This window comes from Hermetia illucens, chromosome 4, assembly GCF_905115235.1.
Source record: "Hermetia illucens chromosome 4, iHerIll2.2.curated.20191125, whole genome shotgun sequence".
In the NCBI taxonomy this organism is placed as follows: domain Eukaryota; kingdom Metazoa; phylum Arthropoda; class Insecta; order Diptera; family Stratiomyidae; genus Hermetia; species Hermetia illucens.
The window spans coordinates 78104849-78121888 of record NC_051852.1 but is presented as its reverse complement, the minus strand read 5'-3'; positions in this window follow the sequence as shown (position 1 = coordinate 78121888).

Genomic DNA, 17040 nt, shown 5'->3' with positions numbered 1-17040 from the left:
AGTTCGGAGATAATTACTTGTTGATTGCTCAGGGTGTAATCCTCGCTAATGTGCAGAACGTACCATGCACCAGAGACGGGCCGACGAACCTCCGGCTTACAATTGAGGCAGACCCCTTTCCATAAAGTGCTTGCGATCATTGCCGCGAATTACATCTAATTGAGCAAAAGCCTCTAATATAATTAGCTCCCTTGCACTATTCTTTCGACTTCCCCATTCGAGGGGCCGTACACTGGAATCCCTGCAAGTTCGATGTGGCGTCGCCCACACAAATCACTGGCTGACTGAATAATTATGCGTTGTATAGCGGCCGCATGCTCATATTGCCGTTCCATCGGCTGAATCTGTTGCCTGTCACCAACGCGACGGTTTCTGTGTGATTCACGTATGATGACAACTTCCATCTCAGATTCATAGAAAGGCTGCTCAAGTAAATACTAAGCGATCCTGCAATGATTGAGATTTATTTAAAAAAAGCATTTTTTTTCATTGTGGCAAACACTTTCTTAAATTCCGGTCATTTATTACTTTAGACAATAGGAATTTGGGGTCCCCTTTGCACTCCTGGACAATATGGCTTTTCTTCTCACACCTTCTGTATTGATCAAATAATCGAATAATGCTGCACTGCCTTTGAAGCACCTCTTTAAAGAAATCTCGTCACTCAGACGGCACACAACTCATCCGATTTAAACTTTTCTCTGTTACTTAAACCTAAACTGCCCTCAGGGGTCGTTAGCGACTTTTAACGGGTCGCTTACGATACGGGGTGTGACGTCCTCGAGGTGCCCGAGTAAGTAGTTCCGCCCCCTAGCTGGCAGCATACCTGCGTCCTAGGCAGTAGCCTCGAGAAAGCTTCTCGGTGAAAAGCGAACCGCGAATGACCGGTACAAGTCGGGACACACTGGGAGTCTCCGGAGCCGTCTACAACTCTCTGTCGGCGTCGACGGGGTGATGTGAGCATAGCTCTGCCAAGGTGGCAGTTGCGACGTGTATCAGGAGCCAGCCCCTTGGTCTGGAAGTGTGCATTGAACCGGTGTTAGTAGACCGCGTTGCCTCGAGCGAGCGCGTCCGTGAATTCCGGGATCAGCTAAGCGTAGGTCAGGCCTCAGGGAACTGGGGTAGGGGCTGTGTCCCCGAGGATATACCCGTTCCTGACTGTTGCGGCCCGCTCCCTTGCACACGATGCGCTGGTTACTTTTTCATGGAGAATATTCAGAAAATTATAAAAAAAACGACGAAACAACAGACAAGGAGGAAGAGCTGAGCGATCAGTGAAAGAGACAACGAGGGCTGACATACCCGATGTGACACCGGGGCGCCCAAATAAAGAGGAAGCCTCATCAAGTGGCGCGACTGACCGTGCGGAGATGGCAACTCCATTACCTTGCAGTGCCCCTGTTCTGGAAGTAAGCTCAGTGAGAAACGCTAGTCCTGAGCAGATGGATTTGGACATAAATCGAGTGGAAGTGCATTCGACCATCCTCGCTAGAGCCGAAGAAAGTGCACAGCAGTGGTGAAACGTATGCGGTTGGTAACGTTCCTTGATGGAACTGGAGGAACTACTGGACCGCATTTCCTTTTATAGACGAACGTGGAGAGCAGCGGAAGACGATTGTAGAGCAGAAACAGTCGCACTCGAACCGCAGATAGCCCTCTGCAAAGTGAACTGGAGAAAAAGTGGAAAGAGGACGATGAGCCTGAAGGAGACTTTATTGAAGTAGTCTCCAAGGCCCAAAAAAGAAGGCGAAAAAGGAGAAAAAGAAACAACGGACTCCGGCGCCAGAGACACGTCTGTCCAAAAACAAGGAGGCTGTCAACCAAAAGCAAGGAGTGGAAAAACGACGAAACGAAGAAGGACTAGACGGTCGGCTCTACTGAATGAAACCCGAGGTGAACGGAGCAGAGGTGTCTTCGATACGGAAAACGAGGAGTGGTGGAGTTCTTGTCGAACTGGGCCCAAAGACAACCAACAAGAACACGTTCTGCGAAGCGGTCAAGGGGCTATTGGGGGAGAAGGCTCTTGTTTCCAGCCTAGAACCCATGTGCTCTCTAGAAATACGGTATCTTGACTGCCTCACAGAAAAGATCGAAGTGGAGGAGGCCCTAAAGCGTGTATGTCCAGAGGTAACCAATACCCGGGTAGGTATTACCTCTGTAAATGCTCGAGGCCAAAAACTCGCCGTGGTGGAAGTCCCCGAGCAATATGCGAGGAAACTCCTTAGCAGCGGGAGAATCAAAATCGGATGGGTAGTATCAGGGTACGAATGCGGATAGTCCCCACCAAGTGCTACAGGTGTCTGCACAATGGACACACGTCAGCAGCTTACAAGGTTCCGGACAGGAGGACAGCATGTCGGAGATGCAGCCAAGTGGGTCATCAAGCGAAGACTTGCAAGGAAAGCGAGGGTTGTGTTCTCTGCAGGGATCGTGGCGCGTCTGGTGAAAGCGTCGCACACACTCTGGGCTCGAGGCGGTGTTCGATCTTCACTGCGGAATTGGGGAGGACTAGGGTGCGAACGCTATGATCCGCATTTTGCAAATTAACATGCATCGGAGTGCAACCGCTCACCAGTTGGTAGCACAGTTCGCTGCGGAAGTAAATGCTGATTAGCGAGCAATACCGAAACAAGGACCCGTCCTCATGGTATCTCGACTTATCGGGCACCGCTGCCATTTGCGTTCGGGACAACGTTCGACTTCGTGTTCTTGCCGAAGGCCGGGGGGACGGGTTTGTCTGGATCCGGTGTTTAGGGATAACGTTTTTTAGCGTTTACCTGACGCCGAATGAGACGATGCCGGACTTTCGGCGCCGGCTTGATGCTCTGGAGGACGCAGTTTCGAGCACGGAGGGACGAATCCTGGTTGGCGGTGATTTTAATGCCAGGGCTCTTGAATGGGGCATGCCTCAGTCAGACTCCAGAGGGAAACGGATTCTGGAAATGGCGGCGAGAACCAGGCTCGTAGTTTTAAACACCGGATCCACGCCAACGTTTCGACGCCCAGGTTGTGAAGGGAGCATTCCTGACATCACTTTTGCGTCGGAATCTCTGGCATCATCGGTGCGAGTCCTAGAAGACTTCTCGGCAAGTGATCATCAGTACATTGCGTTCGAAGTGTTTGACGCTACTTGCCGGCGAGCACCAACTCAACGTTGCCCCTGCGTGTGGAATGTCGCGAGGGGGAACACCGGAAAGTTCGTCGAAGCTCTTGGAGCAGGTAGGGCCGCGCTGGGGCACTCCGGGGGGTGGTAGTGTCGCAGCTAACACCGTCGTAAATTTAGTGATGAATCTGATAACGACGGCGTGTGAGGCTTCCATGCCCCGGAGAGGCCCCAGGCGCGACAAGCCTTCTATGTACTGGTGGACGGCAGAAATTGCCCACCTACGGAAGGAGTGTCATAAGCTCCGCCGTTTGGCACAACGTTTGTACGCCAACGAGGAGGCATGCGCCATAAACGCACAATATAGATCAGCAAAAAGGAGACTCCGCGGCGCTATAAATAAACGCAAAGCTCGCGGCTGGCAGAATCTTGTTAATGAGGTGAATGGCTATAAGCTTGCCACTCGGAAAATCGGGGCTCTGCGGAAGCCCTGCATATTGAGCACCGACCAGATGGACCGCATTGTGCGGGCATTGTTTCCCAGACACCCTGTACGGGTTGATGTAAATAGCGCGGAAAGCGTCGTGGATTGCCCCCTTTTCACAATGAGAGAGCTTGAAGAAGCGGTTCTCACTATGAAAAACGGGAAGGCGCCAGGTCCTGATGGCATCCCGGCGGAAGTTTACAAACTGGTGTTCCGCCAACGCCAGAATTGTTGCTTGAAGTGTTCAACGCGTACTTGAAGGAGGGCATTTTTCCTTGTCGCTGGAAAGTGGCCAGACTCGCGTTGATCAGTAAGGGTAAAGGAGACCCGGAGCTCCCGTCTGCATACCGACCGCTGTGTATGCTTAACACGGCCAGAAAAGTGCTCGAGAAGCTCATCAGGAGTAGACTCGCTGAAGCGATCCGTGCTGCCGGGGAGTTATCCCCAAGGCAGTTCGGGTTTAGAACAGGGAAATCTACAGTGGATGCTGTTATGGAGGTCGTAAATGCGTTTAATCGAGCCGGGGCACACAGCCACTGATCTCGACGGATAGTGCTCCTCATAACGCTTGATGTCAGAAATGCCTTCAATTCCGTAAGATGGACAGATATGCTAGACACACTAGAGAACTCCTTTCACGTGCCAAGCTATCTTTTCCAGATATTGAGGGATTATCTGAAAGACCGCTCCCTGCGCTTTGAGACGCTAGAGGGCCAGAGGAGGATGGAAATCACGTCGGGAGTAGCACAGGGATCCATCCTAGGGCCGGACCTCGGGAACGCTTCCTACGATAGGCTGCTGAGACTCGATATGCCTGAAGAGCCGCGCCTGGTCGGTTATGCAGACGACGTTGCGGCACTTGTTGCCGGACGCACTGTTGAACAGGCGCAAAGCAGACTTGGCATATTGATGCGACGAGTAAGCGGATGGATGACTACTCACGGTTTCAACCTTGCGCTGCAAAAAACCGAAGCAGTCATCCTGACCAGAAGGAGAATCCCCCCTTGCGTCCCATATCGATCGGCGAGTTGACTATAGAGTCAAAACTAGCGATTAAATACCTTGGTTTAATGCTCGACTCGAAGATGAGCTTCTTCGAGCAAATCAAAGCAGCCGCGGACAGGGCTGCAGCTGGAGTCGCGGAGGTATGGGCTGATGCCCTTGACAAGGAGTGCATCGTAAATGCCTCGCTCAAGTGCAGAGGCGGGGAGCTTTGCGAGTGGCGTCTGTTTATCGCACCGTCTCCGAACCGACTGTGATGGTAATTGCGGGAGTGATCCCCGGTGCCCTCCTTGCCAAGGAGCGCAAAGCTATCTATCGCCGTAAGGGCGAAAACTTAAGAGAAGTGGTTGCCCATGAAAAACGTCAACGCACCCTTAGCGAATGGCAACTTTCTTGGCAAAATGAGCCAGGAGCAAGTGGACTGCGCGGCTCATCGACAAATTAGACATATGGTTGAACAGAAAATACGGTGAGATTGATTACTTCCTTACCCAACTTCTAAGTGGGAATGGAGGTTTTCAGTCTTACCTGCACAGGGTTGGGAAGGCGCGATCTCCTGATTGTGTGTTCTGCAATAGAGTGGCGGATGACGCTGAACACACCTTTTGCTCTTGCGAGAGGTGGGACGGCCTCCGCCAGCGGCTTTATGCAGACACAGGGGAGCTCTCTCCAGACAATATTGTCAGAGAGATGCTGAAGAGCGCTGGTAGCTGGAATCGTATTGCGCATTATGTTCGGGCTCTTCTTACTACGAAGAAGATTGAACTCGCCCGGCGGAGGGATCGGACGGTAAGGGGTTCCCTGAACTAACAACAACTCCCTTCCTTCCCTCCCCTGCCGTTGGTGAAAGGAATTGCCTGACTCGAAGGCTCCCAAAGCCGGGAGAGCGGGAGGGCTAGCCCGAAGTAATGTGTCAAACGGTTCCAGGCTAGTTCTCTGATGACACTTTCGGACAATCTGAGCAGGCGATTTTATAAATGCCGCTCATCTCCTCTATCGTTTTTCGGTCTTTTTCCCCAGCCAACTGCGTTTTTAGCTGGTAGATACGGTTTGATCCGTCGTGTGTGTTTCCTAATCATTGTGTCTATGGTGGCGCTGGTGTAACCGTTCTTCTTAGCCGTGTCCATGATGTACAGTTTTTCGCTCCGGTTGTCTTCCTCTGTGAGAGGAATTGTTAGGAGGCGGTGGATCATAGTACCATAAGCAGGCATTTTGTGCTGGTAGCTGTGAAACGAAGTGGCCGGGATTGTACGTTGAGTGCTGGTCGGTTTCCTGAAAATAGAAAAGGAAAATTGTCCGTTTTGACGTTTATTTTAGGGTGTAGCTTGTTGATTTTATCCAGCATATTTTGGATACTTGTGTCCGGGATCACTGCCAAAATGTCGTCCACGTACCTGAACCATATATTTGGCAATAATTCATCCAGCTCCATTTTTTCCTCTAGTGATGCCATAAAGACTTCACTTAGGAGTGGGGAGAGGGGTTGCCCATCGCTACACCCGAGGTCGTTTTGAAATATTTTCCCCTGAATGTGAAATAATTCTCACTCATGCAGAGGGAATCCAACCTCGCATATTGTTTAGCCTTTCTCCTCCATTCTGGTGTCGAACCAAAACGTAGTAGCCACTCTTCAAATTTTGTTATGGCCTCTTTTACAGGCGTACTTGGGAACAGAGCTTTGACGTCAAATGACACTAGGCGTTCATTATCCGTCAAATGACACTAGGCGTTCATTATCCGCCAAAGCCCCCCTGCACTCAATCTTTCAATCACCCCTTGTACTCCATGAGCCGATCTATTGGAATATCCCAGATTTCATGAATAAGGCAGTCAGAATGTCAACAATACTTCTGCAACTTTTCCTGTTTCTCAAGAAGATAAACTTTGAAGTTTGTTCCTTTGGCTCACAGCTGAAAAGTCTGCTGTGTGGAGCAGCACGTAGGCTTAGTAGCTTGATCCCTTGGTACGCTGGTTTCGGTCATATATATATTCACATTACTACATGAGGCCTAAGTTGCATGTCGAAGCGTCTACTTATTTCTTCCAAACGAGCTTCTTATTAAGAAATTCCAAATATTTCACTTCTTTGGAGAGCTGAAGATTCGTCCCGCAATGATAAGGTTGCAGCAGCTGAGAAAAGCACAAAAACTAAAAAAAACGCATCCAAAACGGTCAGAATCCGAACGCGGAGCAACAAGATTGAGAGGCTAACGCTTTACTACTTCATTCATGACGCCGTCAGTTTTGCAATTCACATAGCGGTGAGTCGATCAGAACACTGCACAGAAGTAGGATAAGACACATCATTGGGCAGGCTTTCGTTGCTTCAGTCGTCAGAAAACGATCAAAACATTGTTCAGTATTCAGTAATCTCTGCATTAGCACAGCATAGCTACGTAGTGAAAATCGTCTTGAGTGCCTACAAATTCCATCATCACGTAGCCGTCTAACAGGATTAGCACCCTTAGTTTTTGAAAGCAAGGAATGAAGACCAGGCTTACAGGCCTCTCACGCCAGTTGGTTTTTATTTAGTGATAGCGACATTAGCACCTTCAAGGGTTTCAGCGACAATAATGGTAAACTGATTTGTCTGAAGTTCCTTGAGTTTGAATATTTATCCTCCCATACAAAGACTACCTTAATTTTTGCCAAGAAGTAGGTACATAGCCCAGAGCAAGAGATGTTCCATAATAGTTCTTGGAGGTCGCTCTTGACGCTCTTTATTCTCTGTTAGCGGGCTAGATGCCATCCACGTCATGGTGCTTTGAAACTTCCAAAGGCAGGATAGTGTTCCAGTTCGCTTTGCAGTCATTTCGTATTGCAAGGTTACCACAAACCACTAAATCTCTTCTTTGCGCTTCCATTCACCGGGTACTTTATTTCCAAGAGAGTTTGCACTAACTGAACGGCAAAGCTTCTAAACTTAGCAGATTCATCCCTTTTACGGGTCCTACACAGCCTTGAATTCTGCTTTTCGCTTTCCACTTCCTCACGCTACGTTCCAAAGAAGTCCTACTTTAAACTTCTAATAAACCTCTTATATTTGCACTGTCAGTTTCTGGAGTTGAACCAGTTCGCATACTTATTACTTTTCCATCAGGTAAGCGTTTTGCTGCGTATTTGAGTTTCTATCGTCAAAGAAGTCTTTAGTAGCACAAGGACCTGCATTTTATTGTAAAAAAACTCATTAAACTTGCCCAACCCGGTTTCTTAGGATTCTGTATTTCTATTACCTGTGTTCGACCGTAATAGTCAGACTGAGTCCTATGTAACGATAGTCTAACAGCAAGACATCGTCTAGCACCCACCAATCTATAATCAGCTCTAACATTTTTGAAGTAGAAATAGGTCAATTACTTCAATTATCGCGCACCCCACGTTTTTAGTCAAGAGATGAACTGAAATTATGAAATCAAATAGCTTCTCTCTTTTAGGATTGCATTTCCTACTTTCCAAACAAATATGTTGAGCGTTCGCATCACACAGTATTGTAAGGTGACTGCACCTAGGTCCTGAGCACAAAATTGTGTCAGTATTATGGCTTCTAAGAAATTTAATATAAAAATACAGGCTCCCGATCTTATGGATCTCTGATCGTGGAAGATCCAAGCTTTAAACAGAAATGATGGCGCTTGTACCAGAAGTGTATCAGGGCAGTCCTGTAAATTTACCAGCCGAAGAGAATTAGGCATGCTGCAAGTTTACTTGACTAGCTCTTATATTTGTAGACATAAGAATATTGTAATATGTACTGAAAAACCTCTCTCACTGGAGAAAACCGGTGCGTCCAGTGTAGGCTTGTTCCGCCTTTGCTGAAAGCTCCGATCGCTCTGCATATTACCACATCTGAAGATACAGCAAAGCGCATGTTCTCATCCCCGGGCAACTTCAGCTTTTTTCGCAGGACTTCCCAGGTTCACAGTGTGCTGTATGCTCATATTCGTTTCCTTACACTCGTAATTGACAAGTTGTGTACACATCACAACTTCACATTCTTCGACTTTTCCGGGAAACGGCAAAAGACAAGATTCCAACAGGCAAGATTTCACGTGTAGTCCCCTTTTTGTGTAAACACAAAACCTTATTAAAATCGGTTTACTGTCTGTCTGTCAGTCCGGCACATGCATTTTTCTCGGAGATGGTTGTAGCCATTGACACCAAATTTGTTAGAAAGTTGGGAACTGTGAACACTCACGCATGTAGTGAGTGACATCCTTTTACGTCGAATTGAAGGGGAAGTCCCCATACATGCAAAAGGGGAGTGTAATTTTTTTTCATCAAATATAGTCATGTGGGGTGTCAAATTAAAGGTCTCGGTTAGTACTTTTTAAAGCCGGTCTTAGTTTTGACATTTGTTGGAAAGATGGGGGGTGCGGGGGTTGAAAGTGATCATTTTTTTAACGAACTAATTCTCAGAAACTACTCCGAAACGGAAAAATCAGAAAAAAATCAAATACCCTCCATACCGATACCTGTTCAAATAAAGTTAATAATACTACATTACTATAATTTTTAGTAATTGACAGGAAAACCCCCTTATGTTCACCCTAGAATCACGAAATGCAATGTAGGCTACAGCATACAGCATGATCCAGCCAAATTTGGTGAAAAACGCACTATTACTAACAAAGTTATACTAGGTCAAAGCTGTCGCTTCTCTGCAAATTCAAGACTATGAATGTCAATACCACTTGAAAGTGGGTCTATGCATATATTACATGCTACGTACTAATGGGACAAATGCACACTCAAAGCTCCTTATAAAAGAAATACACAAAGCCTTTCATACCTGAAGCGTATAGCTTTCGGTTTCCCGACTTGTTTTCCTTTGCTTCGGAAGTTTCTTCTGCCTAGCTTTCCTTTTCCATTTTCTGAAAGAAATAGGCAACAGTGCCACCAATCGATTGGCCGTAATAGGGTTTAACGGGGTCATCCCACGTCAAGGCCGTTTTCTTCTCGCTTTTTTTAGATTTTTTTTGGGAAGAACTGGATAAAGATACAAATACCAATTTTTCACCATATATTAACCAATGCCTTGACCATGGGTAATAATTTTTCCAGCCCGACAGCATAGTTCATTATTGAAATACAGACCAACTTATACACCCATCTCCAAAAGAAGATGTTTTTCTGCTGCCACGGTAGAGGGCGTTGCGATTATCTTAAAGAAAAAAAGTAAACGGCATTTTATGTGCAGACTTAACTAGAGTCCGCAAACTAGGATTCTTAAAAAATATTTTTGGTGCCGTGTTAAACTGGTTTTTATGAAATTTGATATTTTTGTGAGGTTTCTTTAATGAATAAAAAAAACTACCGAATGAATCGCAATTATCCTGGTTCGCGGACCGAAAAAATATGTTCTGAATAAGTAACAAAAATTTTAAAGAATCCCGTTGGAAAGAAAAACGCAATTAAAAAGTAGGATGTAGTTTTTAATCATAAAACCTCCATCATCATCATCATCAACGGCGCAACAACCGTTATCCGGTCTGGACCTACCTTAATAAGGAACTCCAGACATCTCCGTTTTGCGCCGAAGTCCACCAATTCGATATCGATCAGGCAGGGTCTGCCTCGTCTCCTTTTTTTCTCTACCATAGATATTGCCCTTTTTTGACTTTTCGGGTTGGATAATCTTCATCCATGCGAATTAAATGACCCGCTCATCGTAATATACTGAGCCGGATTTTATCCACAACCGGTCATCGTATCGCTCATAGATTTAGTCGTTATGTAACCTACGGAATCGTCCATCCTCCTGTAGGGGACCAAAAATTCTTCGGAGTATTTTTCTCTCGAACGCGACCAAGAGTTCACATGGTCAGCATAGACCAGTAGTTTGGTGCACTTAAAGAGGATCGTACCTCTTGCATTTACCTCACCATCGCGGATCATTTTCTTGAGGGCCGGGTTAAAGAGGACGCATGATAGGACATCCCCTTGTCGTAGACCGTTGTTGATGTCGAATGGTCTTGAGAGTGATCCTGCTGCTTTCATCTGGCCTCGCACATTGGTCAGGGTCAGCCTAGTCAGTCTTATCAATTTCGTCGGGATACCAAATTCTCTCATGGCCGTGTACAGTCTATGCTATCGTAGGCAGCTTTAAACTCGATGAATAGATGGTGCAACTGATGTCCATATTCCAACAGTTTTTCATCGCTTGTCGGAGAGAGAATATCTGATCTGTTGCTGATTTGCCTGGAGTGATGCCTCTTTGGTATGGGCCAATGATGTTGTGGTTGTATGAGGCTATTCCACCTAGTAAGATAGCGGAGAATATCTTATAGATGGCCCTCAGCAACGTGATACCTCTATAATTGCTGCAATGTGTGATATCCCCCTTTTTACGTATGAGACAGATAATGCCTCGTTACCAATCGTCAGGCATTGATTCGCTGTCCCTCACCTTGAGTACAAGTTGATGAACCAATTGGTGTAACTGGTCGCCTCCATATTTAACCAATTTAACCAATTCGGTTGTAGTTCCATCGGCTCCTGGTGACTTATGATTTTTAAGCCGATGAATTGCACGGACTGTTTCTCCTATACTTGGTGGCGGCAGTATTTATCCGTTGTCTTCAGTTGATGGGACCTCCAACTCGTCGATATACTGGTTTTTCAGAAGTTCATCAAAGTACTCAACCCATCGTTCGAATATGCCCATTCTGCCGGAAATCAGATTTCCCTCTTTGTCCCGGCAGGATGAACATCGCGGTGTGTTGGTAAAACTGACTTGTTGATAAAACTTCCACGCCTGGTGCGGTTGCTCCCTGCACTTTTCGAGTTCACAAACCTGTTGATTCTGCCAGGCTTCCTTTTTCCGTCTGTGAAGTCGCTTCTCCGCTCGTCGGAGTTCGTGGTAAGTCTCTGCGCGTGCCCGCGTTCTTTGAGAATGCAACATTACTCGGTATGCGGCATTCTTCCGTTCCGTTGCTATCTTACATTCATCGTCAAACTAGCCGTTCTGACTCTTTTTGGGGCTGGGGTCAAGTATGTTTGTGGCCGTATTTATGATAACGTTCTTCAGGTGATTGTGAAGATCATTTGTTGATGCTTCATCTCCAGGATCTCTGTTGGCTGCGTTTATTGCGGCATCCGTTTCTCTCTTATAGGTGCCGCGGAGGGCTGTGTTGTGTATGGCTTCAGCGTTAACTCTCACCTGATTATCTGGGATTCTGGTGGTGTTGTTATTCGAGCTCGAAGCACCATGCCAATGAGATAGTGATCCGAGTCTACATTGGCCCCCTATATGTTCTGACATCCATCAAGGCTGAGATCAACAAGTGATCAATTTGGTTCAAAGTGGTCCCATCTGGAAAGGCCCATGTATGTGTGTGGACCGCTTTGCCTGCAAACGAGGTACTTCCTACAACCATTTTGTGTGACACTGCCAATTAATCTGCAGTCCGTTATCATTTGTATTTTGATGTAAGCTATGGGAACCAACATATTGCCTGAATACGGGCTCCGTCCCTAATTGGATGGTAAAATCCCCAGGATACCATATCTGGGACAGGTTTCGAGCGTTCGTACTACTGCCTCGTAGAAGGTATCCCTCTCCGATTCTGCAGTCTCCTCTGTAGGGACGTGAACGTTAATGAGGCTTATATTTGTAAATTTGCCTCGCAAGTGCAGAGTGCATAGCCGTTCGCTTATGTTTTCAAAACCGATAACAGCACGTTTCATTTTTTGGCTGACTACGAAACCTACTCCGTGCACATGGTTTACTGGATGGCCACTATAATTTAGGGTGTAGTGACTCTTCTCCAGGAAACCGGTGTCTGTCCAACGCATCTCCTGTAACGTTGTTACATCAACCCTATATTGGAGCAGGGTATCGGGTAGTTGGTTGGCAGCTTCATCTCTGTACAGGGAAATCGTTATTCCTTTGTCGTTGTCGGGTTCGTCGTTGTATTATCCGTCCATCCATTAAACCTTAGCTGACCAATAACCTACTATACCCAGTCCATAAACCTTAGGCTTCTTGAAGAAACGCATGTAAAACCTTGGGTTCAATTCTTGTTCTTTTAGCAAAGCCATTCGAACGTCATTCGGACCGATAAATACGCGCTTTATTACGGCGATCGACATAAATCTGGCATGTGAATTATTACGTCTTTAACACTATAATTATCAAACAACTCCGAATATTAAAAAATCACTTTGCCCATATGTTAACTCCACCATGCTATTAACATAGTATGCTGATCCCAAGCCCAGGTAAAGGAGGAGGGCTTGAGGCAACGTGCTCTGTACTATCCTCAGTAAAACAAAAATAAAATGCTGAGATCAGGGAAAGAGATAAATAGAATAAAGTTGAAGTTATTCTACTACGCTAAATCCTACCTGGTCTCTCTTGGTGACAGGCCCCGCGACAGGTCGACGAAGAAAATGCATTCAATGTCGTTACAAACATGAACGAGCCCACCCCGCTTGTGAACAGGACAAAGGCTGAAGAAAAAGAAAAAAAAGACTTTGCCCATATATTCTGCACTTTATCTGGAGACAATTGATGGAAAAAAAAATTCGATCCTTCGAATCTGACACACGGTGTGACCCCCTTAACGCTTCTCTCATTATGAAAGTTTCTGTATTCTCCCTTTTGGCTGCTCAAGGCGTAGATAATATTTCCACGTATTTTTCAGGGGCGAGGTTAATATGCACAGGCCTCCAAAAGCCGCAATTCGATTGCTCATAATCATTGAGCACTGAGTCATAGTTCATTGCTTTCATATTCATGCTTTGGACACCCACGACAAGGTAGTCCATTGTTTAAAAATTCTATTTGATATTCGGTAAAGAATTGCTAGAACCGGTTCACCACGAAGTTTTCGATTTTATGAACATACTGTATCTGTCCATCGAACTATGAATTGACACAGCTATCATTAACTTGATTCGGAATCATATAGTGTATTCCGCTTCACATGGTGAGAAACCTTGGCTTTCACAGCCGTTCTACCCAAATGACGGCTATTTCGAGAAAACTCTGAGGACATGCTTCATTCCTCCCGAAGCGTTCGTGTTGCTGGATCGGGACGGCCTAGCTAGGAAATGGAATTTCACCGGGGGATCCGGGATTCGACTAGAGATACCCCAGAGCGAGAGCAATCGACTGGTGGCTTTGGGATGCGGCGGCCGCGGTCAGCTCCGCCATTTGTCTCATGATGGGACTATGTGAATATTATCTTTTACCTCCGGTCGCCTTCATATCGCTGTTCATTCTTCAAGTCGGAATCCCGGAAGTTCGACGCTTCAAGTATAAATGTTTTATTTTCATCTTATATGAAAGACTTTCTACGCACGTTTTTCTAATCATACATAGCTAAAAATTGAAAATAGGCTAATATATGTATTTTATAAATGCTCAACATTAATAATATAGAATGAATGAATGAATGAAAAAACAAACTTATAATCTAATAAGGAAAAATGGAATAAACATTATGGCCACTGTGGCTACTCAAAGTTTTTTTTTAATAAATAACAAACCATAATTAATAAACAAAATTCATTACATTGAAAAATGATATGTAAGTTATCGGGAAATGGTCAAAAACCAGACAAGGTTAGCTTTGTCTTATTGATGAACAAAAAAAATTAAAAGAAATTCCCTCACCTAGTTCTGCACTTTACATCTTAAAAGACTACTTCTGAAATTTAAATTTATTCTTAAGGCTAGTACGAAAATATATACAATTTTTTTATCTTAAAGCTAATAAAAATGAAAGATATATGTAGTTAAAGATATTTTTATTTCACAAATTTTTTTCCTTTTTAAGGTTTTGTGTAAAACAAAACCTTATTAAAATCGATTCAATGTCTGCCTGTCTGTCACACGCATTTTTCTCCAAAACGGCTAAACCAATCCAAACGAAATTTGGATATGAAATTCCACGCACACAGCGAGTGGCATAAATTTAGGTGGAGTTTAAAGGGGGGCTCCCCATACATGCAAAGGGGGGATTCAACATTTCTTTTCACCAGATATAGTCGGGTAGGGTGTCAAATGAATGAGGGCTCGATTTTTACTTTCCGAAACTGACATTAGTTTTGGCATAAATTGCAAAGTACGTGAGTAAGAAGTCAAAATTTTCGCACTTAATGTGAGATAGGACTCATTTCCGGAAACTACCCAACCTAAAAATCCGAAAAAAATCAGGGTAGTGCGTCTAGATTAAATCTAGGCCTCAAAATATGTCCCATTCCGGTATCTGCTCAAATAAATTTACTAATAGTATATTATCAACTTTTAGAAATTGACTAAAAAACTCCCCTTAAGTTCATCAGGACAGATGGGAACTATGAAATTCCACGCATACAGCGAGTGGCATAAATTTAGGTGGAGTTTAAAGGGGGGCTCTCCATACATGCAAAGGGGGGATTCCAAAAATTTTTTCACCGGATATAGTTGTGTAGCATATCAAATGAAAGGTCTCGACTTGTACTTTCCGAAACTGACATTAGTTTCGGCATAAATTGCAAAGTGCGTGAGTAAGGAGTCAAAATGTACGCATTTGAAGTGAGACAGGACTCATTTTCGGAAACTACCCAACTTAAAAATCCGAAAAAAATCAGGATGATGCGCCTAGATGAAATCTAGGCCTCAAAATATGTCCCATTCCGATATCTGCTCAAATAAACTTACTAATAGTATATTACTACTTTTTAGAAATTTACTGAAAAACCCCCCTTAAATTCATCCTAGGACTTCCGAATTTTGTACCGTAATAGGAGACAATATTTCATATATATGTGCTAAATTTCATGGAAATCACGCAACTAACGCCAAAGTTATAGCAGTTCAAACTTAGCAATTTCGCGCGAGTTTACTGCTTCCAAAGCCATGCAAATCAGATGCTGACGTCATAATTACCCGGAATAATTGAGATTCGCGTGGAATATTAAAATCACATTTATGAAGAATCTATTTATCTGCAGCCCTTTTTAAGGCTTTATGTAAAACACTTATGTGAAATCTAATCTTCGAGAGATGTCCCATTCCGGTATCTGCTCAAAAAATTTACTGATAGTATATTATCGACTTTTAGAAATAGACTAAAAAACTCCCCTTAAGTTCATCCTAAGTGTACTAAATTTTGCACCGACATAGAGGACAGCCTCGTGCATGCCAGGTTGCATGAAAATCCAACTATTAGTGGGAAAGTTATAGCAGTTCAAACTTATCAATTTCGTGCTAATTAACAGCATCCTAAGCCATACAAATAAGATGCTGACGTTATAATTAACGAAAATAATTGAAATCGAGTGAAATATTAAAATTCCATTCAAGAAGAATCTAATTCTCCCTAGCCCTTTTTTATATTTGATGTTAGTTAAATTGTTTTCATTCGCTAATAATATTAAACTCAGAGTGTGAAGCGTATGAGGTTGACCATTATCAACACAGGACTTTCCATCAAATGATTTATTTAAATCGCTTTCTAGAAAATAGAGGGCAATGGAATTTTTAGCTATATCACACGGAGCTGTCGTGCACTCGTCGCTCCTCACATCTTTTTCTATTTCTTCAGCCTTCAGTTCACGAGCGGGGTCGGCTCGTCGTGATCGGTTTCGTTATTATATTTTATCAAATGCCTGATCAGGATGTAATCTAGAGACCTTTAAATCCCCATCCAACGTATCAAGCCACCATTGTTTTGGCCGGCTTTTTGGTTGCTTACCATTGCTTTCGATGTTCTGACCAATACTGGTTGTTGAATTTTCGTTAGCGTGAATTACGTGACCACACCATCGAAAACGCAGTTTTTCCACGATCGGTGCAAACCCATATCGATCGCGGATATTCTCATTTCAGACGAAATCAAAACGTGTCACGCTCCCAGTGCCATGCAACATGTTCGTCCCCATTACCGCACGACGCCGTGCGTTGTCCTTTACAGTCGGCCAACACTCAGAACTATAGAGAGTGGCAGACGGACGACATTGCAGTAAATTTTAGATTTGGGACCTGAACTGATACGTCGATCACAAAGAACACCAGTTGGGGAATGCTACTTCATCCAGGTTGCATTAATGCTTGAAACAATTTCATTACGCAGTTCTCCATTGGCATTGGCATTGACTCGAGATATTTAAATCGCTCAGTTCTGGCAATGGCAGTAACGTGCCCAAAACTGAACGATTTCAATATCTCGGGTCAATGCTATAAGCCAATGGAGAACTACGTTATGCTCCTCACATAGGGAAATACAAAACCTTTTATACCTGAAGCGTCAAGCTTCCGGTTTCCCGACTTGTTCTGTATTGATGTTCCTTCTGTGGTTTTGCTAGAGAAAAGCGGTACATGTGGGTAAAAACATTGATTTTATTGTGCCTCAGTCTTTTTACAATGGCAAATCAACCGGAAATGAGTAAAAATGAAGATATTAAAGTAAAATAGAAGATGCAAGTTGTGTCCATTTTGAAAGAAGGAAGGTCAAGCTATGTA